Source organism: Pseudorca crassidens, chromosome 6, assembly GCF_039906515.1.
Source record: "Pseudorca crassidens isolate mPseCra1 chromosome 6, mPseCra1.hap1, whole genome shotgun sequence".
Taxonomy (NCBI): Eukaryota; Metazoa; Chordata; class Mammalia; order Artiodactyla; family Delphinidae; genus Pseudorca; species Pseudorca crassidens.
This window is the reverse complement of record NC_090301.1, coordinates 66,153,698-66,180,591: the sequence shown is the minus strand read 5'-3', so window position 1 is coordinate 66,180,591 and position 26,894 is coordinate 66,153,698. Positions and strand designations below refer to the sequence as shown.

Sequence of the window (26,894 nt, the reverse complement as noted above, 5' to 3'; positions counted from 1 at the left end):
AACAAAGTTGAAGGCATCACTCTTCCTTATTTCAAACTGTATTACAAAACTATAGTAATTAAAACAGTGTGGTACTGGCATAAAAACAGACCGTAGATCACTGGAACAGATTAAATACCCCTAAAATAAACTCAGGCATGTTTGACCAACTAATACTTTACAAGGGAGTCAAAAACACTCAATGAAGAAAGGAGAGTCTCTTCAATAAATGGTATTGGAAAAAACTGTACATTCATATAAAAATAATGAAACTGGACCTCTGTCATACACCATTCACAAAAGTTAACTTGAAAAGGATTAAAGACTTAATTGTAAGGCTGAAAACTGCAAAACTCCTCAAGGAAAATATATGGGAAAATCTCCTTGACATTGGTCTTGGCAGTGGGTTTCTGGAAATGACACTAAAAGCACAAGCAACAAAAGGAAAAATCAACAAGTAATACTACATCAAGCTGAAAAGCTCTGCATAGCAAATAAAACAATCAACAAAATGAAAAAACAATCCATGGAATAGAGGAAGTATTTGCAAATAATATATCTGATGAGTTAATATTCAAAATATATAAGGAATTCATGAAAATAATAAATAAATTATCCATTAAAAAATGGGCAAAGGAACTGAATAGAATTTTTTCAAAGTAGACGTACAATGACCAACAAGTTCATGAAAAGGTGCTCAACTTCAGTAATCATCAGGGAAATGCAGATCAAAACAGCAATGAGAAATTACCTCACACTTGTTAGAATAGCTACTATCAAAAAGACAAGAGATAACAAATGTTGGCAAGAACGTGGAGAATAAGGAACCCCTGTGCAGCCACTATGGAAAACAATATGAGGTTCCTCAAAAAATTAAAACCATATTCTCACATCTGGGCAAATGCCCAGAGGAAATAAAATCACTATCTCAAAGAGAAATATGCACCCCTTATGTTCATTGCAGCATTATTTACAATAACCAACCTATGTCCATTGATGGATGAATGAATATAGAAGTTGTGGTGTATATATACAATGGATGTTATTCAGCCATAAAAAGAAGAAAATCCTGCCGTTTGTGACAACATGGATGGAATTTTGGGCATTAATGCTAAGTGAAATAAGTCAAACAGAGAAAGACAAATACTGTATGATCTCACTTATATGTGATATTAAAAAACAAACAAACTCATAGAACAAGAATAGACTGATGGTTTCCAGAGGCTGGAGGGTGGGGGAAACATGGAGACATTGATCAAAGGCTACAAAAATAAATAAACACAATAAAATGTTTCAAAATGCATTTCAAATTCACGCAAACACACACACACACACACACACACACACACACACACATATGGTAATAAGAAAAAAATGGGCCAAAAAAGCGCTATACTTTTTTCCACTTAACTGGGGAGTAGTAAAAAGATAAAGTATAGATATTGCTTAATGTGAAAGAAGGAAAAACTAGAAACACTAGTGTTTAGTACAAATAAATAGATATAGTGGTTTGTTGAGTCTTCTTTACCTATTTTGCAAATGGGTTAAAGGATAAATCATCCACTTTATTAAAAAAAATCTTTCTTCAACATTGAGGTACGATAAAAGGGAACAAAACTGCTCTGTTCAGCATCCCACATATTGTAGCTGCAGATTAACTTTAAACACATTTTTGTTTCTTTGTGGCCAATTTTTGTTTTGATAGCCTCCATCTGGCATTGATCTGCATTCATTTTGTAGTCTGATTACCAGGCATGAAACAAAGAAATCAACTGGTTCCTCTATCTTAAAAGGCTGGGAGAAATTACCTTTTTAGATTTCTTTTTTTTAAATTTTTTAGTATTTAAATTCTCTATGTAAGATAAAAGAGGGAGAGAATTCATTCAGTATGACGGTAAAACAGGACCTCTCAACACAACCACATTGACTTAATTTCCCTTACTCGTAATAAATAACTATACCCGTTCTTTAATTGCATTTCTTTTACTGGTTATACTTGGCATATGTCCTAGCACTTCTGTAAAATAGTCAGTTAATGGTCACGATTATGTTGGTGAAGACTTTTTACTCAAATGAAGAAGCCCTACACAATCTAGCTTAAACAAAAAAGAGCAATCTTAGTTCAAGTAACTGAGAAAGGCAAAAAGGGATCTGGAGGTCAAATACCAACCTCAGCGCTTCCTCCGACCCCAATGACTTGGCTCTGTTCTCACTATGGGAGGGCCTCATTTTCTCCCACTGCATGTGGGGTATTGGGTTTCCCTTAAGATCTGTGGAAGATATGTGCCTACACATAGACATACACATCTTCCTAGCACTATATATATATATTTTTTTCGGATTTTAATGCTTTAATTGTTTTTTAAACATCTTTATTGGAGTATAATTGCTTTACATTGCTGTGTTAGTTTCTGCTGTATAACAAAGTGAATCAGCTATATGTATACATATATCCCCATATCCCCTCCTTCTTGCGTCTCCCTCCCACCTTCCCTATCCCACCCCTCTAGGTGGTCATAAAGCACCAAGCTGATCTTCCTGTGCTATGCTGCTGCTTCCCACTAGCTATCTATTTTACATTTGGTAGTGTATATATGTCAATGCCACTCTCTCACTTCGTCTCAGCTTACCCTTCCCCCTCCCTATGTCCTCAAGTCCATTCTTTACATCTGCGTCTTTATTCCTTTCCTGCTGCTAGGTTATTCAGAACCTTTTTTTTTTTTTTTAAGATTCCATATATATGTGTTAGCATACGGTATTTATTTTTCTCTTTCTGACGTACTTCACTCTGTATGACAGTCTCTAGGTCCATCCACCTCACTACAAATAACTCAATTTCGTTTCTTTTTATGGCTGAGTAATATTCCATTGTATATATGGGCCACAAAGAACATATATATGTATATATGTTCTTTATCCATTCATCTGTCAGAGGACACTTCGGTTGCTTCCATGTCCTGGCTATTTATTGTAAATAGAGCTGCAGTGAACATTGTGGTACATGACTCTTTTTGAATTATGGTTATCTCAGGGTATATGCCCAGAAGTGGGATTGCTGGGTGATATGGTAGTTCTATTTTTAGTTGTTTAAGCAACCTCCATACGGTTCTCCATAGTGGCTGTATCAATTTACATTCCCACCAACAGTGCAAGAGGGTTCCCTTTTCTCCACACCCTCTCCAGCATTTATTGTTTGTAGATTTTTTGATGATGGCCATTCTGAACAGTGTGAGGTGATACCTCACTGTAGTTTTGATTTGCATTTCTCTAATGATTAGTGATGTTGAGCATCCTTTCATGTGTTTGTTGACAATCTGTATATTTTCTTCGGAGAAATGTCTATTTAGGTCTTCTGCCCATTTTTGGATTGGTTTGCTTGTTTTTTTGCTATTGAGCTGCATGACCTGCTTGTAAATTTTGGAGATTAATCCTTTGTCAGGTGCTTCATTTGAAAATATTTTCTCCCATTCTGAGGGTTGTCTTTTCGCCTGGTTTATAGTTTCCTTTGCTGTGCAAAAGCTTTTAAGTTTCATTAGGTCCCATTTGTTTATTTTTGTTTTTATTCCCTTTCTCTAGGAGGTGGGTCAAAAAGGATCTCGCTGTGATTTATGTCAAAGAGTGTTCTTCCTATGTTTTCCTCTAAGAGTTTTATATTATCTGACCTTACAATTAAGTCTTTAATCCATTTTAAGTTTATTTTTGTGTATGGTGTTAGGGAGTGTTCTAATTTCATTCTTTGATATGTAGCTGTCCAGTTTTCCCAGCACCACTTATTGAAGACGCTGTCTTTTCTACAGTGTATATTCTTGCCTCCTTTATCAAAAATAAGGTGACCATATGTGTGTGGGTTTATCTCTGGGCTTTCTATCCTGTTCCATTGATCTATATTTCTGTTTTTGTGCCAGTACCATACTGTCTTGATTACTTTAGCTTTGTAGTATAGTCTGAAGTCAGGGAGCCTGATTCCTCCAGCTCTGTTTTTCTTTCTCGAGATTTCATTGGCTATTCGGGGTCTTTTGTGTTTCCATACAAATTGTGAAATTTTTTGTTCTAGTTCGGGGAAAAATGCCATTGGTAATTTGATAGGAATTGCACTGAATCTGTAGATTGCTTTGGGTAGTATTAGTAATTTTCACAATGTTGATTCTTCCAATCCAAGAACATGGTATGTCTCTCCATCTGTTTGTATCATCTTTAATTTCTTTCATCAGTGTCTTATAGTTTTCTGCAAACAGGTCTTTTGTCTCCTTAGGTAGGTTTATTCCTAGGTATTTTATTCTTCTTGTTGCAATGATAAATGGGAGTGTTTCCTTAATTTCTCTTTCAGATTTTTCATCATTAGTGTATAGGAATGCAAGAGATTTCTGTGCATTAATTTTGTATCCTGCCAGTTTACCAAATTCATTGATTAGGTCTAGTAGTTTTCTGGTAGCATCTTTAGGATTCTCTATGTATAGTATCATGTCATCTGCAAACAGTGACAGTTTTACTTCTTCTTTTCCTATTTAGATCTCTTTTATTTCTTTTTCTTCTCTGAATGCTGTGGCTAAAGCTTCCAAAACTATGTTGAATAATAGTGGTGAGAGTGGGCATCCTTGTCCTGTTCCTGATTTTAGAGGAAATTATTTCAGCTTTTCACCATTGAGAATGATGTTGGCTGTGGGTTTGTCATATATGGCCTTTATTATGTTAAGTTCCCCCTATGCCTACTTGCTGGAGAGTTTTTATAATAAATTGGTGTTGAATTTTGTCAGAAGCTTTTTCTGCATCTATTGAGATGATCACATGGTTTTTATCCTTCAGTTTGTTAATATGGTATATCACATTGCTTGATTTGCATATATTGAAGAATCCTTGCATTCCTGGGATAACCCCACTTGAACATAGTGTAGGATCATTTTAATGTGCTGTTGGATTCTGTTTGCTAGTATTTTGTTGAGGAATTTTGCATCTATGTTCATCAGTGATATTGGCCTGTAGTTTTCTTTTTTTGTGACATCTTTTTCTGGTTTTGTTATCAGGGTGATGGTGGCCTTGTAGAATGAGTTTGGGAACATTTCCTCCCTGTGCTATATTTTGGAAGAGTTTGAGAAGGATAGGTGTTAGCTCTTCTCTAAATTCTTGATAAAATTTGCCTGTGAAGCCAGCTGGTCCTGGGCTTTTGTTTGCTGGAGGATTTTAAATCACAGTTTTAATTTCAGTGCTTGTGATTGGTCTGTTTATATTTTCTATTTTTTCCTGGTTCAGTCTCAGAAGGTTGTGCTTTTCTAAGAATTTGTCCATTTCTTCCATGTTGTCCATTTTATTGGCGTATAGTTTCTTGTAGCAATAGCTCATGATCCTTTGTATTTCTGCAGTGTCAGTTGTTATTTCTCCTTTTTCATTTCTGGTTGTGTTGGTTTGAGTCTTCTCCCTTTTTTTTCTTCATGAGCCTGGTTAGTGGTTTATCAATTTTGTTTATCTTCTGAAAGAACCAGTTTTAGTTTTATTGATCTTTGCTATTGTTTCCTTCATTTATTGTTCATTTTTTTCTGATCTTCTGATCTTTATGATTTCTTTCCTTCTGCTAACTTTGGGTTTTTTGTTCTTGTTTCTCTAATTGCTTTAGGTGTAAGGTTAGGTTTTTTATTTGAGATTTTTCTTGTTTCTCGAGGTAGGAAGGTATTGCTATAAAGTTCCCTCTTTGAACTGCTTTTGCTGCATCCCATAGGTTTTGGGCCATCGTGTTTTCAGTGTCATTTGTTTCTAGGTAGTTTTTGATTTCCTCTTTGATTTCTTCAGTGATCTTGGTTATTTAGTAGCATATTGTTTAGCCTCCATGTGTTTGTATTTTTTACAGTTTTTTTCCTGTAATTGATATCTATTCTCATAGCGTTGTGATCAGAAAAGGTACTTGATACTATTTCAAATTTCTTAAATTTACCAAGGCTTGATTTGTGACTCAAGATATGATTTATCCTGCAGAATGTTCCATGAGCACTTGAGAAGAAAGTGTATTCTATTGTCTTTGAATGGAATGTCCTATAAATATCAGTTAAGTCCATCTTGTTTAATATGTCATTTAAAGCTTGTGTTTCCTTATTTATTTTCATTTTGGATGATCAGTCCCTTGGTGAAAGTGGGGTGTTAAAGTCTCCTGCTATTATTGTGTTACTGTCAATTTCCCCTCTTATGGCTGTTAGCACTTGCCTTATGTATTGAGGTGCTCCTATTTTGGGTGCATAAATATTTACAGTTGTTATATCTTCTTGTTGGATTGATCCCTTGATCATTATGTAGTGTCCTTCTTTGTCTCTTGTTATAGTCTTTATTTTAAAGTATGTTTAGTCTGATATAAGAATTGCTACTCCAGCTTTCTTTTGATTTCCATTTGCATGGAAAATCTTTTTCCATCCCTTCACTTTCAGTCTGTATGTGTCTCTAGGTCTGAAATGGATCTCTTGTAGACAGCATATATACAGATCTTATTTTTGTATGCATTCAACCAGTCTGTGTCTTTTGGTTAGAGAATTTAATCCATTTACAATTAAAGTAATTATCGATATGTATATTCCTATTACCATATGTTAATTGTTTTTTTATGTCTTTTTCTTCTCTTGTGTTTCCTGACTGGAGAAGTTCCTTTAGCATTTGTTGTAAAGCTGGTTTTGTAGGGCTGAATTTTCTTAAATTTGATTGTCTGTAAAAGTTTTAATTTCTCTGTCGAATCTGAATGAGATCCTTGCTGGGCAGAGTAATCTTGGTTGTAGGTTTTTCCCTTTCATCACTTTAAATATGTCCTGCCACTCCCTTCTGGCTTGCAGAGTTTCTGCTGAAAGATCAGCTGTTAACCTTATGGGGATTCCCTTGTGTGTTATTTGTTGTTTTTCCCTTGCTGCCTTTAATATTTTTTCTTTGTATTTAATTTTTGATAGTTTGATTAATATGTGTCTTGGCCTGTTTCTCCTTGGATTTATCCTGTATGGGACTCTCGGCCCTTCCTAGACTTGATTTACTATTTCATTTACCATGTTAGGGAAATTTTCAATTATAATCTCTTCAAACATTTCTCAGACCCTTTCCTTTTCTCTTCTTCTTCTGGGACCCCAATCGAATGTTGGTGCATTTAATGTTATCCCTGAGGTCTCTGAGACTGTCCTCAATTCTTTTCATTCTTTTTTCTTTATTCTGCTCTACAGTAGTTATTTCCACTATTTTATCTTCCAGGTCACTTATCCGTTCTTCTGCTTCAGTTATTCTGCTATTTATTCCTTCTAGAGAATATTTAATTTCATTTGTTGTGTTGTTCATCATTGTTTGTTCGCTCTTTAGTTCTTCTAGGTCCTTGTTAAACGTTTCTTATAATTTCTCCATTCTAAGATTTTGGATCATCTCCACTCCCATTACTCTGAATTCTTTTTCAGGTAGACTGCCTATTTCCTCTTCATTTATTTGGTCTGGTGGGTTTTTACCTTGCTCCTGCATCTGATGCATATTTCTCTGTCTTCTCATTTTGTTTTACTTACTCTGTTTGGGGTCTCCTTTTCACAGGCTGCAGTTTCCTAATTCCCATTGTTTTTGGTGTCTGCCTCCAGTGGGTAAGGTTGGTTCAGTGGGTTGTGTAGGCTTCCTGGTGGAGGGTCTGGTGCATGTGTTCTGGTAGGTGGGTCTGCATCTTGTCTTTTGACGGGCAAGGCTGCCTCTGGTGGTGTGTTTTGGGGTGTCTGTTAACTTAGTATGATTTTAGGTAGCCTCTCAGCTAATGGATGAGGTTGTGTTCCTGTCTTGCTACTTGTTTGGCATGGGCATCCAGCACTGGAGCTTGTTGGCCATTGGGTGGATCTGGGTCTTAGCGTTGAGATGGAGATCTCTGGGAGAGCTCTCGCCGATTATTATTACGGGGGGCCAGGAGGTCTCTGGTGGTCCAATGTCCTGAACTTGGCTCTCCCACCTCAGAGGCTCAGGCCTGACACCAGGCCAGAGCACCAAGACCCTGTCAGCCACATGGCTCAGAAGAAAAGGGAGAAAAACAAAATTTTTTTAAATAATAAAATAAAATAATTAAATTAAAAATTTTTTTAATTATTAAAATTTAAAAAATTAAAAAGTAATAAAAAAAAGAGAGCAACAAAACCAATAAACAAATCTACCAATGATAATAAGTACTAAAAGCTATACTAAGATAAACATAAAAATCAGATACAAGTCAGTCACAGACAGCAAACCCCAAGTCTACAGTTGCTCCCGAAGTCCACTGCCTCAATTTTGGGTTGATTCGTTGTCTAGTCAGGTATTCCACAGATGCAGAGTACATCAAGTTGACTGTGGGGATTTAATCCGCTGCTCCTGAGGCTGCTGGGAGAAATTTCCCTTTCTCTTCTTTCTTTGCACAGCTCCCAGGGTTCAGCTTTGGTTTTGTCCCCACCTCTGCATGTAGGTTGCCCCCAGGCTTCTGTTCCTGCCCAGACAGGACAGGGTTAAAGCAGTGGCTGATTAAGGGGCTCACTCAGGCTGGGGGGAGGGAGGGGTACAGTAGTTATAATTGGAATGTGGGGCGAGCCTGCAACAGCAGAGGCCAGTATGACGTTGTAACAGCCTGAGGTGTGCCCTGTGTTCTCCTGGGAAAGTTGTCCCTGTATCACTGGACCCTGGCAGTGGCTGGCTGCACAGGCTCCTGGGGGCAGGGGTGTGGATAGTGACCTGTGCTTGCACATGGATTCTTGGTGGCTGCAGCAGCAGTGTTAGCGGTTCATGCCCATCTCTGGGGTCCGAGCTGATAGACACGGCTCACACCCATCTCTGGAGCTCATTTAGGCGGTGCTCTACCTTCTGTGGGCAGACAGGGAAGGAATCCCCTCTCCTCGTGCACCACAAAACAATGGTCTCTTGCCTCTTAGGCAGGTCCAGAGTTTTTCCCGGACTCCCTCCCAGCTAGCTGTGGCACACTAGCCCTCTTCAGGCTGTGTTCACACGGCCAACCCCAGTTCTCTCCCTGGGATCTGACCTCTGAAGCCCGAGCCTCAGCTCCCAGGCCCCACCCACACCTGCAGGTGAGCAGACAAGCCTCTCAGGCTGGTGAGTGCTGCTTGGCACTGATCCTCTGTGCAGGGATCTCTCCGCTTTGCCCTCTGCACCCCTGTAGCTGCACTCTCCTCCATGGCTCCCCCCCATCCACCCCCTGTCTCCGCCAGTGAAGGGGCTTCCTAGTGTGTGGAAACTTTTCCTCCTTCACAGCTCCCTCCCAGAGGTTCAGGTCCAGTCCCTATTCTTTTGTCTCTGTTTTTTCTTTTTTCTTTTGCCCTACCCAGGTACGTGGGGATTTTCTTGCCTTTTGGGAAGTCTGAGGTCTTCTGGCCACATTCAGTAGGTGTTCTGTAACAGTTGTTCCACATGTAGACGTATTTTCTTTTTTTTTTTTTTTTTTGGGTACGCGGGCCTCTCACTGTTGTGGCCTCTCCCGTTGCGGAGCACAGGCTCCGGATGCACAGGCTCAGCGGCCATGGCTCACAGGCCCAGCCGCTCCGCGGCATGTGGGATCTTCCCGGACTGGGGCACGAACCCGTGTCCCCTGCATCGTCAGGCAGACTCTCAACAACTGCGCCACCAGGGAAGCCCTGTAGATGTATTTTTGATGTATTTGTGGGGAGAAAGGTGATCTCCACGTCTTACTACTCCGTCATCTTGAAGGTCCCCCCTCTAGCACCATATTCTTGAAGACAAGGAGCAGTCTTTTCCAACCCTGGCTCTAACAGCTCAGATGGTGAAATAGCTCATGTTTTCATGAGGATTGTCTTAATGTGTCAACTATGTGCCCATTTATGTTCAGTCTCTGCCCTTCCTCTGAAAATTGCATTTCCTGACTGCCTTGCCTACTGACTTCCCTACAAAATGCAAAATCAGAGTTCATAAGCCCATTCAATAGATGAAGAAACTGATATTATGTAATTTGCCCAAAGTCACAGAAGAAAGATGAAAACATCAAAAGATGTCAACCTCTGTTTTTTGGTACTCCAGAGCCTAAACACTTTTTATTACATTGTCATGCCACTAATATTTCTCTCGAACTGCATTGAATCTTCATTTCTCTACTCATATCTGTAAAAATCTTCACTCAGTGTTCAGTCATTATTCACTTTATGGTAAAATCACCTTATTATTAAGTCATCTATCATGAAGTCTATCAATAGATAGACTTCTGTAACAAAATTTCCTCATATGATATCAAGACTTTTTGTGGCTCTCCTGTTGCAGAGCACAGGCTCCAGACACAGAGGCTCAGCAGCCATGGCTCACAGGCCCAGCCGCTCTGCAGCATGTGGGATCTTCCCGGACTGGGGCACGAACCCGTGTCCCCTGCATCGGCAGGCGGACTCTCAACCACTGCGCCACCAGGGAAGCCCTAGACTTTTTCTTTTCTTCATCCACACATACTTGACATTAGCCAGTGAGCTCCTTGGTGTTGCAAGCAGACTAATTTGGGGTCAGATTAAATACATAATTATATATACCCCATTTCTGTCTGCCACTACATGCAATATTCCTGAAATGTGGAGAAAGTATATAAACACATTAAGTAGTAATTAGGTGCTGGGCACTTTCTACAGGGAAATTTTGGTGAGGCTCCTTATATCTTAACAGTGGCAGAGAAGAACATATTCTTAAGTAACAAATATGTGGTTTTTTCTCATTTCTTTTAAGAGAATGGAAGTTGTCAGGGCAGCGCCAGCAACCCTGCAAGACATTATTTGGGCATTCCTACCCTGCAGAATAGTGACTGTGTGGTTTCCATGCAGGAGAATCAAAACAATTAAAATAGATACTGTAGACTGCTTCATTAACTGAAAGTGGAGGGAACAAGTCTGTAAAGATCTTCCTCTTTTACTTCTGTCAGTGGATATTGCTTTTTCTTTTTTTAAGTTTAATTTCTATTTTCTGCAGCTGAGCATGAAAGTACACTGACTAACACAGTCTGCAATTAAGCTATGTTCCTAGGACCATCTGTAAGAATTTATGCATTTCTTGGGAATCTGATCAATTCTAGCAGCAATTCTGTATTTTCCTTGTGAAATTAAGGAGCCCTGCAATCAATTTTATATTTAAAAGTTGGTTTCTACTTGAAAAAAAATGTGGACCCAATGTCCAAAAACTATTCTGTGCTTCAAAATTGGTTTCCTTGAATAATTCTCTCTTATGCAGACACACATGCATTTTTATGTGAAGTCGTAAATATCATATCACAGAATTTAATGTAAGGAAGATTTGTTCCTTCTCTCCTATTTATTTATTTAGTCATTTATTTATATCATTATAGACTCACAGATATTCATTTTATTCTTTGGGTTATAATCTAATACTGTCATTAATTTTTATTGCTTAAATTAGTCCAACTTTGACCATTGAGAGTTCTTTCAGGTCAGTCCTTCTGTCCTTCTCACATGACATAGACTTCTCATGTGCCTATCCTTTTTTCTTTCCCTTTCTTACTTTTCATTACTGTAAGATGATTCAGGTTCATCTTGTATTTACCCTGTCCCAACCCTAGAATTAGCCATTTCTCAAAGAGTTAGGTTTTTAATATGAGTCATTGGGTAAATGGTGATGTCATTTACTAAAATGGGTAAGACTGAAGTAAGAGGAGGAAGCCTGAGATTTGTTATCTTTCTCTTTCTTTCTTTCTCTCTCTTTCTTTCTTTCTTTCTCTTCCTTCCTTCCATCTTTCTTTCATTTTTTAATTATTTTTTGACATGTTAAAATTTGAAAAGCCTATTAGCCATTTAAGTGGAGCTGTAGATTAGAGTAGGCAGTGTGTATAAAAATCTAAAATTCTGAGAAGAGGTTCAGGCTACATATCTAAATTTGAGAATCACAAATAAATGGTGGTATTTAAAGACATAGGACCAGATCTGCTTTCTTAGGAAAGGGTCAGATAGAAAAGTCTCAGACCTCAATCCATGAGAGGATTTAGAGGTTAGGAAGAATGGAAGAAATCAGGCAGGAAGGTTGAGGAAGGGCAGTAAATGAGGTAGGAGAAAACCCTACTCTGTGCATGGTATGTTGCAAGCCAGGTAAAGAAATAGCTCAAGACTGAACTGAAAATCTGAGTCAAAATCTCTTGAGATATTGAAGATAAGGACTGAAAATTTACCATTGGATTTGGTAATATTCAAATTCACTGATGACCTTAATAAATGCTATTTCAGTGGAACTGTGGACCAGTTCCACAGTCTAATTTTGGGGAGTTCAATATAGAATTACATCTGAGAAATGGAGAATACCTTCTCTTGGGAAGTTGCTACAAAACGGAGTGGAGAAATAGTGATAGTGAGATGGGGAAATGATAGAAAGGGAATTTATTTTTAAGTTTGGAGATATTACAACATATTTGCAGACAAAGGGAATAATAGAGTAAAATAGGGGGGAAATGATGATGCAGAAGAAAGAGGGGATCGTTAAAGTAGCAAAGACCTAGAATTGGTGAGAGGAAATTAGAATCCAAAGCTTAAGAGAAGGAGATGACCTTAGGTGGGAGAAAGAACAGTTTCTCCATCATAACAGGATTGAAGGCAGACTATATGGGTACAAATATCAAGAGTACATGGAATATAGTAGGAAGAAGGAAAGAAGTTCCAGGCCCTGGAGTTCTATCAATTTTCTTAGAAGCAATATCATAAACCGAGATGGAAAAGATGAGAAGAAATGTTGGACAGTTGAAAAGAAGTAAAGGTGCCTTTTCATGGTATCATAGAGTTGAATTATGAATTAATAAGGGAAATGTGATATTAGATTGTCAGGCACGACTACTGGGGACCCACTTGCAATAGCCTACATTTTCTCTAGTCATTATCATCCGTTCAGCTACTAGAGGCAGGTTCATAGTAGGAAGAGAGTTGAGTTTAACTAGCTGATTTTTTATTTTTTTGGTCACATTGATTTGAAAAAGAGAGAAAAAGTCCTTCATGGTGAGTGTATATGTGAGGAAGAGATTACAATGATGAATAACGGACCCTAAATTCAGTAAGTGGGGAAATGTGAACATGAGTGGGACAACAGAAAAATGTGTAGAGGTCAAGAAAATTTTGTTGATGAAGTGTACGGTTTATCAGAGACTTTTCGTCACAAAGATTCTTTAAGGCTTCCCCATACCTTACTGATACATTGCTCTTGCGATGGTAGAATCTGAAACATCTTTTCAATCTCTTTTATGATAATCTGTCTAGTCAGGTTTGCACCTTTTCTTGGGTCAGTCTTGCTAATTTACAATTTTCTGGGAAATTATCTACTCCTTTAGGTTTTTTAAATTTTTACCTAAATTTTCACCCAAATTTTCTTATAGTTCTTGCAAATTCCTAGTAATTATAGTTATGTCTTTTCCCATGTCTTTAAATAGAGATCTATCTGAACTCTTTCAGAGAATTGTTTGCACACTTTGGAGCACAGCTGATTGAGTGGAAAAATCCCATGGTGACCACCTGATATGTAAATAGCCTAACTAGGACTGATTTAATTTCTTTTGATAACTCTTGTCCCCACTTTTACTGAAATGGAATGACTAAGTGCTATCATCATTTTAGAAACTTTTTTGGTCATGTGATACTCTTCATTATAGTTCAACACATATTAGGAAAAAATGGAAATTATTTTGTTGTTTGTTAAATAGTGGATTAAGGGCTGCATATATTTTGATAACCGCACTTTATCAGATGTATGAAGGTACAAAATTGAAGTGGTATTGTTACGTAAGAAATCATTCTAAATAGAATCAATGTGATTGTCAGTGGTGTTTTATTCTCTTAAAAAAAATAGGGCCAGGGCTTCCCTGGTGGCGCAGTGGTTGGGAGCCCGCCTGCCGATGCAGGGGACACAGGTTCGTGCCCTGGTTCGGGAGGATCCCACGTGCCGCGGAGCGGCTGGGCCCGTGAGCCATGGCTGCTGGTCCTGCGTGTCCAGAGCCTGTGCTCCGCAGTGGGAGAGGCCACAGCAGTGAGAGGCCCATGTACCGCAAAAAAAAAAAAAACCTCTAAAAAAAAAATAGGGCCAAACTGTACATGGCAGATTGGTCTTTCCTGCTAGATTCCTTTGCCCTAGGCCCTTTGCTTCTGTCAGGAAGTTGTCCTTCAGAGTGAAAGATGCTTTTGCTGGTTGCAGGCATATTAATTATGCAATACTGTATTTCGAGATGCAATTGCAAATATAACTAAACTATTGCCCTGAACTTACCAGTCGTATTATCGCCTTAGAAAACCTGAACAGCTAATTCACCTTTCTTCATTTGTGTTCATAGAGTATTTCCTTTTGACATACTGAAACTGAGATGAAGCAGGCTTCCAGACTTGCAGAAGTGATCAGCTTGGGGGTCTCAAACTCCCTGATCCTTGGAGGAACAAGTGTATTCTCAAAATCCCCACATTTGCAAGAAAGTTATTTTTTTAGAGATGGCAACAGTTAAGAGTGTTTTAAACAAGTTAAAATTCGTTATATCTAACCACTGAATCATCCACTATAAACAACACAAGCTGATCTTATAGCTCAGTCAAGGCCACCACTGAGATGTGACCTTCAGTGACCTCAGTGAAGTCTAGCATGGCTATTGATTAAAACATGCCAGCAAGAGTCTGTGCCTCATTGACCTGCTAAAGGTGCCCTTTAGAGAAAATGTTGACAAACACAGGAGAGAGCCTTGACCCTCACTTGCCACTCTGAATGGCTGCTGGGATTTGTAAGTTGATTTGCAGTAATGTACGTGGGCAACCGGGAAGCCATAGGGCCTGGAACTAGGAGAGGTGGTGTTCACCTTTCCCTCCAGCCCTGTGACATTGCAGAAATTTCTAAAAATGAAAACTGGTTCTCAGGGAATTTCTCAATTGAACCCCAGGTATTAGTAAAGACTAGATATAAACCATAAATGTTAGGTGCACATTTTAAAATGATAATATAGGTTTGTGTCAATTTTGTTTTTCACAGAACTCATAATCAGAAACTGAGGTTCTTTAGATGAGCACAACAAAAGATTTGTGAGGACAAATGATGTTACATTTACATTAGTATACATATTCCAAGTTTTCCATAAATGTCACCCTCCTTGAATATTTTTCATAGTACCTGAGATAGTTATATGTGTCCACAAATCAGTCCCAGATGTCACTTGTCACTGCTAAGGCCACCCATGGGACTGCAGTCCCACTCAAATAGTGGTGTAGTGAGTGCTGCAGGTATTCTAGTTTGTTCTGCCAAGTAACCGTGCGTATCCGTGTAGACACACGTAAAGTTTAAATGGAGAAAGAAGCTCCTGGAGACACAATTGTCCTGAGACAATTTTTTTCTTAGGGATTTTTGATGTTCTAAGCTTGTTTGAATGCCATCAGCATAAATTGTTTGCTCAGTCTATTTCTTCATTCAATAACCCATTTACAGTATTTCTACATTAGCTATTGTTATTGGCTATGATCAGTAATAGTTCATTTCTGGCTATTGTGGAAACACAATAAATGAACCACACTTCACAAGTTTCTCTACATCATGTTTAAGGAAAATTGTTACACTTGTATATGGACATAATGATTTATCTTAACATATTAGAATGGAAAGTTTATTAATCTTTAGGAAAAGTAATTATACATATTTTAGTCTGGGGAAATAAAAGCACGTAATTACTGCCAGGATTTTATCATCTCTTTAAATTATTGCACTAATCATAATAAATATTCATTGTGATTTTCATCAACTATCTAGCTACAATATTTTGATTTTCCTGTTTATTTTTGTGTCTTGAAGATACGAATCTCCTGGAGACTAGAAAGTTATTTAAATCTAGTGTAATGCTGATTGATAAGATAAAATGCCTTTAATTTCTTATCCATAGTAACAGTTGTTGATTGAATAATAGGTAAATAAATGAATGAACATGTATGAATGATTAGAAATTTACTACATTTTTCTAAGATGAATGTTCTTTCTGCACTAATTTATATATGGTATGATCATTCAGTTCTAAATTTAATGCCTTATTTATATTCCAAGATTCCTATTGATTTTCCTCTGTGTCACATTATATTTACACCCTGTCATCAGCTTTACTCTTTGAAAATATAACGTTATGTAACATATTGAAACATATTTTCTTTTATAAGGAAAAAATAAGGAGATATCAACAGACTGAAAAGATGTTTTCAGAGGCATAGATTCTTCAGGAAGATACTGGCGTTCATAAGATCTCAAGGTTAGCATACATTATTATTTTCATGCTTTTACAGATCTGAGATATAACTGTGTCACTGCTCCGTGTTGTTATTGCTAATGTGTAATTGGATAATAAGGAAAAATGCTCTTATATAAAATACATATTTTTTAAAAGATCTTTTCAAAATTTTTAGAAATTCATTTATACCAGAAAGGTATTATTTCATTCAATTGGGATGGTTACAAGAAAATATTGTTTTAGTAGAGAATCCATTGGTTATTAAAATTTTCTTCTTTTTTAAAGCGTAACACTGTTAGCATAAATATAAATGTTAGGCATTCCTATAAAATTTTATTTTTGATTTCTTAAGGAATGTACACCTATTTAGCAAATTTTTTATTTCTTTTGTATCTTTGGTTACAACATACACACATATATACATATAGTTTAGAAGGATAGCTGATCAGCAATCCTTCTAAAATTCTTAGAATCCCACTCCCCAACTTTCCCAAGTACAGTGAAAGAAATTTTACTCTTGTCAGAAAATGTGACCTCAATAAAATGACAGTTGATATGAATGAACAAAAAGATATTTGAGAAACTTTTCTAAGTTGTTAGAATCATATGTCTAGAAAAGAAAAGCAAAATAAGCCTACTCTCATTAAACAGCTTTTTATAATAGTAAACAAATGTAAAATATTCATTTGGAAGTTTGAGTTACAACGTAGGTTAAAATGGCTCATTCTAATGGGATAGCTTGAGAAAGTGAATGATTTCTGACTTCTTTATATTGTGGGACCCAATATCAAATATTCATGATTTTAAATGAAATGTATTAATGATTCTTATTTATTTATTTTTATTTGTTTTGTATGTTTATTTATTTATCTTTATTGAGATAACATTGGTTTATAACATTATGTAAGATGCATGTGTATAACATTATGTAAGATGCATGTGTACAACATTATATTTCTGCTTCTGTGTACAACACAGCATGCTCACCATAAAAAATTTAGTTTCTGTCTGTTACCATAGAGTTGACCTTCCTTACCCATTCCCCATGCCTCCGACCGCCTCCCAGCCCCTTCCTCTCTGGTAACCACTACTCTGTTCTCTGTAATGATCGTTTTATTTTTATTGCCTTGGTCAGGCTTGCCTTCAATATCTACTTGTTTTCCTCACTCATCCAAGGATATATTCATTCAAAATTTATTTAGGACTTACCATATGCAAGACAATGGCTGAGTGCTGCTTTGGTTGTTTCAAAATGAATAAGATATGGTTCTTGTTCTCGAGAATTGCCGAACCAATATGTTTCTCGGAAATTAATTTTATTATTAACACAAGCAACACATAATTAAAAAGACAGGCTAGATTTAAAAGGGCATGTAATGAATTCTAAAGCACAATGGGAATTATTTGGGGATTATTCATATTTTCACATTATGGCTTTTATTAGCCTACAATACTGAGAGTTAATACCAATGGGAATGATGCTCCGTTACAACCCACACTCAAATGACCTTTTATTAAAGTAGCTCTTCAAGTACACCACAAGTAAGTAATATGAGATTCTAAGAAAGAAAAGTCTCTTTTTTGCCACAACTGCAAATTTAATGTTGTAGAAAATAGTTATGCAAACACATGAAAAGAACAAAGGTGAGCATTGCCTACTTGGTTTTTCTTATTCCTGTACAGGCAACTTTATTAAGCTCACCAGAGAATTAAATCATTTCCCCAATGACCTAGAAAGGCAAGTAGATTTGCAATGCTTGTAATGTAGGTTTGAATGATATAAACCCCTAAGGAATCCATATACAAATAGCTGGATAAGTAAAGAGATTTGCAGTGGAGTGGGAGTCCAAACTCTGTTGGAAATGGAATCGCATAGCACTCTGCTTCTCACAAAGAGCTTTTAGAAAGGTCATGTCTTAAGAAGTTAAAGCAAGTCAAGTAATTAAAAATAGTAAACATCTTTTTGAAAAGTCAGTGAAGACACCCCTTTCTTAATTATTCCATTAAAGTGGTTAAATTAATTTATATAAGAACTACAATCATTCAACAAATATTTATCAATTGCCTGCTATGTGCATGGGGGCAACAGCAGTGAATAAAATACACCAATATCCTTGCCTTAGTGGAAATTACATTCTAAAGGGTGGAAATATACAATCAATAAAAAACAAAGTTAATTATATGTTACATTAGATGGTGACGGTGCTATGGAGAAAAAGAAAACAGGTAAAGAACATAGAAAGTAAGGAGGGGTAGAATTTTTAAAGCGCCTAATAACCTAGTACTACATAATTTGTACAAAGGAGATAGATGTCACTTTACCCCACATCGTGCCAACTAAAAGCAAGTATAGTGAAATATAGCATCTGATGGTAAGTTTTCTAAATCATCATTTGCTAAGGTAAATATCATTTTAATGTACGTAAAATAACTAGTATGTATTTCAGTTTCGCTGGAAAGAAAAGACTTTTTTAAATGATAATACATTTACTACATGTACATGAAATACTGTCAAAGTGTTTGCAATAAAGAAATATACAACTGAACATGGATTCATCCATTCACTTACTAAAGGATAAAGACTGTAACTATCCATCTGTGTATGGGGGAAAATCAATCCATTTTTTAGAATTGAATAAATATTATAAACCTAATAGTTAAGGATCTCTATGATAATATATATAGATGATTCATGGTGCTAGAAGACTCTATATAATTTTTTTATTGTTCTATCATCAGTCTTATTATCATTTTGGGAGAGTACGGAGTACTGGGATTGAAGACAGAAGGAAATTATTTAAACACCACCTCATTCACATAGTACACTAATTTTTTAAAAGACATGTGTTTCGTTGTACATTTGATTTATTAGAAGAAGTGTGGAGATTTGGAAATTAAAATAAATCAATCTATTTGTGATCTTCAACAAATGAGTCATCAGGTTTCTTTTGATGGTAATCTGGTTGGAATTTTTCTGTGAACCATTAGGTGCTGAGCACAAGATTCTGGAGTTGTTTACAGGCCAGATAACCCTGCCCATTTTTTGGAGTCTGCACTATAGATGAACTCATCACATAAATTGACATTATCTTAAAAGCCATTCAGTTTTGACTTTACTGGATAAAATTGAAAAGTTTAGCCAACTTGATGTGCAGAAAAGTAGTTAAATCAGTTTTTTCGTTGTTAATAAGTCAATGTGAAAGGAATATCTAGCCATCCAAAAGAACAAAATTTAGATTAAGAGGTTTCAAAACCTATTAAGTATCACAATTCCTTTAATCTTCCAAAAGACAGGTATTATAAATAGTATTATCATCTAAAGGAAATAAATGGCCAGTATTGAAGTAGTAAAAGAAGTACAAAGTAAAGGTCACGATTGTTTAGAAGACCTATCTTAATTAAACCAAGGCAGTGGGTATATATAACATGCTGTATTGTAGACAGAAGAGATGGTCAGCTCTGTGAAGCTGACCATACAGAGGCAACCAGCACAACAGTATTGTCTGTTTTGGGAAAACCAAAAGAAAAGAAAAAATAAGAGTTGCAGAGGACTAGTGGAAGATTATGGGAAAAACAAAGACTTCTTATTAATGTCACTGTGTCAGAGATAGATTCCTCCCAAACCAACATTAATCTTTGTTAGATTTATCTAGAGACTTTGAAAGAAAGAACTAGAAACTCTCGTTTAAGGGTAACTAAAACATGACTTTTCAAAAGCAAGTAGAAAATAGCAAATGCTTTCCCTTATATTCGCTCACTTTCATCTTCCGTATATGTGCTTTACAAAAGTTAAACCCAGGAATATTTTGCAGATTTGTACCACAAATCCAGTTCCCCATGGACTCTTCCAAATAATGACTCTTGCATCCTCTCACAAACCACCACACACAAATGTACACCTTTGAATCTCACATCACCTGGCATGCCCATGTTCTGGGTTGTTCCTCCCTCTCCACCTTTCTTCAGTGGTTCTCCAAATGACTTCCTACCATTCTCCTTTTCCATCATTCTTATAAATGATCTGTCTAATCCAGGTTTCTCAACCTCAGCACTACTGACACTTTGATGGCATAATTTTTTGTTGAGGGGCTGTCCTGTGCACTGTAGGATGTTTAGCAGCCTCCCGGGCAGTAGTCGCCAGTAGTACTCCACCCCACAAGTCGTGAAAACCAAAAATGTCTCCAGACATTGCCCAATGTCCCTTTGTCTCATCCCCAGATGAGAACCACTGATCAAATCCTAACAGTCACAACCTCAATAAGCATCCACTCCATATCAACAACCTCCCAACCACCTACAGCATCTTGTTCTCCATTAAAACTCAACTGAGACCCTTTAAATTCCAGCCCCCTTTGTTAAAGTGAAACTCACTTCTGACCATCTGTATTTGTTTTTAGTTCCCTTTTATTTGCTTATACCTGGCCTTGTATCTAAAATGTGTCTAACGGAATGAGTGAGAAAATTAGAGAAAAGGAAAAATAAGGTAAAAACATAAGATTGTCAGGAGTTGCAAATGAATAAACCCTTTTCCTCTCACTTTTTTTTTCTTGAATTCATGGATACTTCCATGTTCCCCAAGTCTTAACTTGGAATTCGGCTTGGACACCAGCAGCTCACCCTCCACATTTCTTAGTCTGTCCTTTTTACAGTGTACATGCAAACCTGAATCCATAGGGGAAATCTCTTTTCTTACATACAGGCACATGAGTGCTCCAGGAGCAAATTATACCACTCTGCAGATAGATGGTTTTCTAATCTGAGTCAGCCCCTCAGTAGCATTCGCTAATCCTTTCACCCTGACTGTGGTCAGCCACCATTTCAAAACCATATCACCCCACACAAGCCGTGCAATCTCTCCTCTTCACTCTCAGTGCACCTGCTGTTATGACAAGAAAAGTAAGGTCATTTTGCGGAAACTACTTGTGCATCCTTGCAGTTCCCTCCAGCACCAAACATCAACATCTATCACCATTCTTTCTTTCCTCCAATCTTAAGGGATCAGGAGTCCTTCCTGCTATTCAAGGCAAAGCGTGGATTTGATTTTATTCCCTATCACTGATGCTGAGGCTTTTGCCATTAATTTCCCTTATGTCCTTTATCTTCAACTTTTTCTTCTTTGCTGGCCCTTTTTCTTCAACCTGTACATGCTCTTCAAACTTCTATCCAAAAAATAAATCAGCAAACAGAAGCAAGCTGGCCTCTCCCTTCACTAGATTTCACTTGCTGCTGCCATCCAATTTCTCTACTCCCCAGCTCATTCAGACTCTCCATAGCTGCGGTTATCTCCAGCCTCCAAGGTTCAGCCACTCCTCAGCACAGTAAGATCTGATTTCTAACCCCATTTAACAGAGCATGCTCTCTCTAAAGTCTCAGATGACCTGCAGCCCTTATCTTGACTGGTTCTCTCAGGGGTATTTGACACTGTTAACTTCATTTTTCTTCTTTCACTCCCTGGGCTGCTGTGACACCCCTCCCTCTTGGTTTGCCTCATACCTTAGAGACGCTTTTATAAAGTCCCCTTTCACAGGCTCTTCTTTCTCTGTTCTTTCACATAGTCAGGAATCACAACTCAAATACCAATAGGCAGCCATAGGTAATATAAATGAGTGAAATCAGCTGACTGAAAGCAATAAACACTGCCGGGGCCAAACAACTTGCCCACGAAAGGTCTTGATATTTCACTCGTGCTCACATGATAGTGCTCCCTAGAGACCCACCCTCAGCTTACTTCTCATCCACCCTCCTGGCTCTCCCTGATCAAGCAAAGCCACTCTTAAGACTATGAATGACATAGATGGCAGTGACTCCAACCCTGTTCTTTGATTAAACTACAGAATTGCACATTACACACACATGTCTGTGTCTACAGGATATCAATGCCTAGTAAGGACAGACACAAAACCAAATCATCAGAGTAATGGAAATACAAAGTCCAAAAACAGACACGATATACACGTGATCATAACATGCAACAAAGAAATAATCATCAGTCAATGGGGGAGGCCTTCCAATGAAAGGCTGTTAACAACCCCAAGTACACATAATTAATTCGTGTCTGATAAAGAAGGCACTTTGAATGGGGAGAAGCAGGGAAGGACAATGGCTTACTTAGAAGAAGGTACTAGAACAATTCTTTAACTACGTGGGGAAAGATAAGGTGAGATCTATACATCATACTATACTGAAGTAAATTGCGGATAGATTTAAAATTACTTTAAATATTTTCAAATGTTTAAATTATTATTGAACATTCAGTAAATTCAATAGCTCACAGGTATTTATGTGCCTTGGGTTTAGGAAAGCACTTAAGCAATGCAAGAAAGCAAAAGAAAAATGATTTATTCATTTTTATATTTACAAACAATAAAGTTTACTCTTCTTGGTGTACAGTTTCATGAGATTTGACAATTGCACAGAGTCATGTACTTCACCACAATCAAGATACAGAACAGAGCTTCTCTGGTGGCGCAGTGGTTGAGAGTCCGCCTGCCGATGCAGGGGACGCGGGTTCGTGCCCCGGTCCGGGAAGATCCCATATGCCACGGAGCGGCTGGGCCCGTGAGCCATGGCCGCTGAGCCTGCGCGTCCGGAGCCTGTGCTCCGCAACGGGAGAGGCCACAACAGTGAGAGGCCCGCGTACCGCAAAAAAAAAAAAAAAGAAGAAAAAAAGATACAGAACAGTTTCATCACCCCCAAAATTCCCTTGAGGTGCCCCTTGTTGGCCCCTGCCCATCCTAATCCCTGGCAACTGATCTGTATAGGTCACTATAGTTTCGCCTTTTCCAGAATGTCATATTAGTGGAAACATACAGAATGTAATCTTTTGCATCCGGCCTCTTTCCCTTAATTAAAATGCATTTGAGATAGATTTATGTTGTTGCATATTTCAATAGTGTTTTCCTTATTATTACTAAGTAGTATTCCATTGTATAGATGTATCACAGTTTGTTTATCCATTAAAGGACATTTGGGTTGTTTAGATTTTGCTGTTTTGAATAAAGCTGCTATAAGGATCCAAGTAGAATTTTTTGTGAGAAGCTAAGTTTTCGTTTATCATGGGTAACTGCTTTGGTGGGATTGTGTGTCACATGTTAAGTTTATAACTTTCTAAGACACTACAAAAATGTATTCCAAAATGGCTTATATCATCTTGCGTTTCCATCAGTAATGTATGAACATTCACACTGCTCCACACATTTACCAGTATTTGGTATTGCCAGTTTTTTTTTTTAATTAATTAATTAATTAATTTAGTTTTGGCTGTGTTGGGTCTTCGTTTCTGTGCGAGGGCTTTCTCTAGTTGCGGCAAGTGGGGCCGCTCTTCATCGCGGTGCACGGGCCTCTCACTGTCGCGGCCTCTCTTGTTGCGGAGCACAGGCTCTAGACACGCAGGCTCAGCAGTTGTGGCTCACGGGCCCAGTTGCTCCGCGGCATGTGGGATCTTCCCAGACCAGGGCTTGAACCCGTGTCCCCTGCATTGGCAGGCAGATTCTCAACCACTGCGTCACCAGGGAAGCCTTCCAGTTTTAATTTAATTTATTTTATTCTAGCCATTCTAATTGTTGTGGTTTTTAATTTGTGTGTCCTTAATAAATAATAATATTGAGCATTTTTACTTGTGCTTATTCACCATCTATATACATATATACTTTTGTGAAGTGTTCAAATATTTTGTCCAATTTTTTTAAAAGTCTTAATTATTTAGAGCAGTTTTAGGTTCACAGCAAAATTGAGAGGAAGGTACAGAGATTTTCCATATATTCCCCACCCCATACACATGCATAGCTTCCCCCATTATCAACATCCTTCACCAGAGTGGTAGCTTTGTTATACCTTTTGTTATACCTGATGAACCTACATTGACACATCGCCCAAAGTCCATGGTTTACATTAGGTTTCATTCTTGGTGGTGTACATTGTATGGGTTTGGGTAAATGTATAACGACATGTATCCATCACTGTAGTATAATACAAAATATTTTCACTACCCTCCGAGTCCTTTGTGCCCCACCTACTTATCTTTCCTTCCCACCCTCAATCCCTGGCAACCACTGATTTTTTACTGTCTGCATAGTTTTTGCCTTTTCCAGAATGTCATATACTTGGAAGAGTATAATACATAGCCTTCTCAGGTTGTCTTCTTTCACTTGATAATATGCATTTACGTTTCCTCCCTGTCTTTTTGTGGCTGAAAAGCCACATTTATTTTTATCACTAAAAAATATTCCATTGTCTGGATGTACCACACTTTTTTATCCATTCACCTACTAAAGGATATCTAAGTTTTGGTAATTATGAATAAAGTTCCTAGAAACATTCACTTGCAGATTTTTTCATGGACATAAGTTTCCAACCCCTTTGGGTAAATAATTGTTAAGTCATATGGTAAGAGTATGTTTAGTTTTGTAAGAAACTGCCAAACTGTCTTCCAAAGTGCCTGTACCATTCTGCATTCCCAGGAGCAATGAAGAGTTCCTATTGCTCCACATCCTTGCCAGCATTTGGTATTGTCAGTGTTTTGGATTTTGGCCATTCTAATAGGTGTATAATGGTATCTCATTTTTAAAATTTGCATTTTCCTGATGATATATGATGTGGAACATCTTTTCATATGCTATTTGCCATCTGTATATCTTTGGTGAGGTGTCTGTTCAGGTCTTTGCCCCATTTTTTAATCTTTTTTTCTTATTGTTGAGTTTTAAGAGTTCTTTGTATATATATATATATATTTTTTTTTTGCCTGATTTTTTTTATTGAGTTGTTTTTATTGTTTAGTTTTGAGAGTTCTTTATGAATATTCTGGATAAAAATCCTTTGGGAGATGTGGAATTTGCAAATATTTTCTCCTTTGTGGCTCGTTTTTTGTATTCTTGACTTTTTTCTTTTACAGAGTAAGAGTTTTTAACTTTGATGAAGTCACATTTATGAATTTTTTTCTTTTATGAATTAGGATTTTGGTGTTGTATCTAAGAGCTCTTTGCCTATCCCAAGGTCATAAAGATTTCACCTATTTTTCTTCTAAATATTTTATAATGTCATGTTTTACATTTAGGTATATGATCAATTTTGAGTAAATTTTTGTATAAGGTTAGAGACTGAGGTTCAATATTTTGCATACAGACATCCAACTGTTTCATCACTATTTTTCTTGAAGACTCTCTCTTCTCCTTTAAATTGCCTCTGCACTTTTGTCAAAAATCAATCATATTTGTGTGGATCTATTTCTGGTCTCTCTATTTTGTCCCACTGATGTATGTATTTGTAATTTTTCCCATTATCACAGTCTTGATTCCTGTAGCTCTGTAGTAAGTCTTGAGATCAGATAGTGTGTGCCCTCTTCTTTTTCAAAATTGCTTTGTCCTATGCATTTTAAAATCATCTTGTCAATATCTAAAAAAACCCCAATTCTTCTGGGGTTTTGATTGGAAATCATTGACATATATTTTTTAAATACTCCAAATTAAACTTAAATTAAAAAATCTTGAAAAATATTCACTATATATATAAGATACAAACAGTCAATATTATTAAAGTATGGAGAATTGTTAGATATCATTAAGAAAATATAAACTTCATTAAGGTAATTAGCAAGGCCTTGTGGGAACTTTTTACAAAAGGTGTTCTGGTCAGCTCTAAATTTAAAAAATAATGTTAAAATAACAAGTAATGAAAAACATTTGATGTGTAATGGTCATAAAAACATAAAAACTTTGGGAAATAATGTAGCATACTGACAGAGAGCATCATTTTAAGGTCAGACTGAACTTTGAGTTCATTCTTTACTTATCTGTGAGGATTTAAGCGAACTTTCTAATGTTCAGATACTCTATCAATTAAGTAGAAGAAGATAAAGTCTGGTACATTGTAAACACAAAAGTGGATTATTATTGGTGAAGATGTGGAGAAATGAACTGTATCATACTGCAAAGGTGGACAAGTAAATTGTTTCAACTTTTCTCAAAGACCATTTGTCATTATGTGTCAAATAATCGTACTCCTTACATATTCTTAGGAACTCCAAATATTTACAAACCTTAATGAAACAATCAATTATGAACACAAAACTATGTATACAAAGACATTTATTAAGATAATATTTAGGGACATCCCTGGCGGTCCAGTGGTGAAGACTTTGCCTTCCAGTGCAGGGGGTGCAGGTTCAATCCTGGTCAGGGAGCTAAGATCCCACATGCCTTGTGGCCAAAAAAACAAAACAAAAATCAGAAGCAATATTGTAACAAATTTTAATAAAGACTTTAAAAATGGTCCACATCAAAAAAATCCTTAAATATAATATTTAAAATAATGAAAATGGGAAACATCTGCATGTCTGAAAATAATGAAGTAATTAAATAAATTATTAAATATCCATGTAAAGTAATATCCTGAGATGGTTAAAATAAAGGTGTTCCACAGCATGTTTTATTATTATTGGTGACATCTGAAATATACCAATAAGTGAAAAAGTAGGCTATAAAACAGCTTTTACAGTATGATGTCATTTATGCTCTTAAATGATGTATATGCATGTAAGAAAGGATGATTATATAAATGCATATGTGTATGGGTGTATGCACATATACACATGTACGTATAATAGAAGTGATTAGGTCTGTGTGGTTGGGTGTAAATTTAATTAATTGCTTTTTTGGTGTTTTTCAGTAGTCTCCAAATTTCCTGAAAATACGTCTTATTATTACAAAAAAAAAGATAATTTAAAATATGGAATAGGAAGGGATAG

At 36.9% G+C, this 26,894-nt stretch overlaps 1 protein-coding gene across 1 annotated transcript in view; it reads left to right on the top strand.

Annotated features, from left to right (window-relative positions):
- Positions 1–26,894, top strand: part of CSRNP3 (cysteine and serine rich nuclear protein 3) — a 182,323-nt gene that overhangs the window by 24,198 nt on the left and 131,231 nt on the right. Inside the window, exon 3 of the mRNA XM_067741682.1 lies at positions 16,086–16,174. The gene's annotated coding sequence lies outside the window, so the exon portion shown is untranslated. The remainder of the gene's footprint in view (positions 1–16,085; positions 16,175–26,894) is intronic.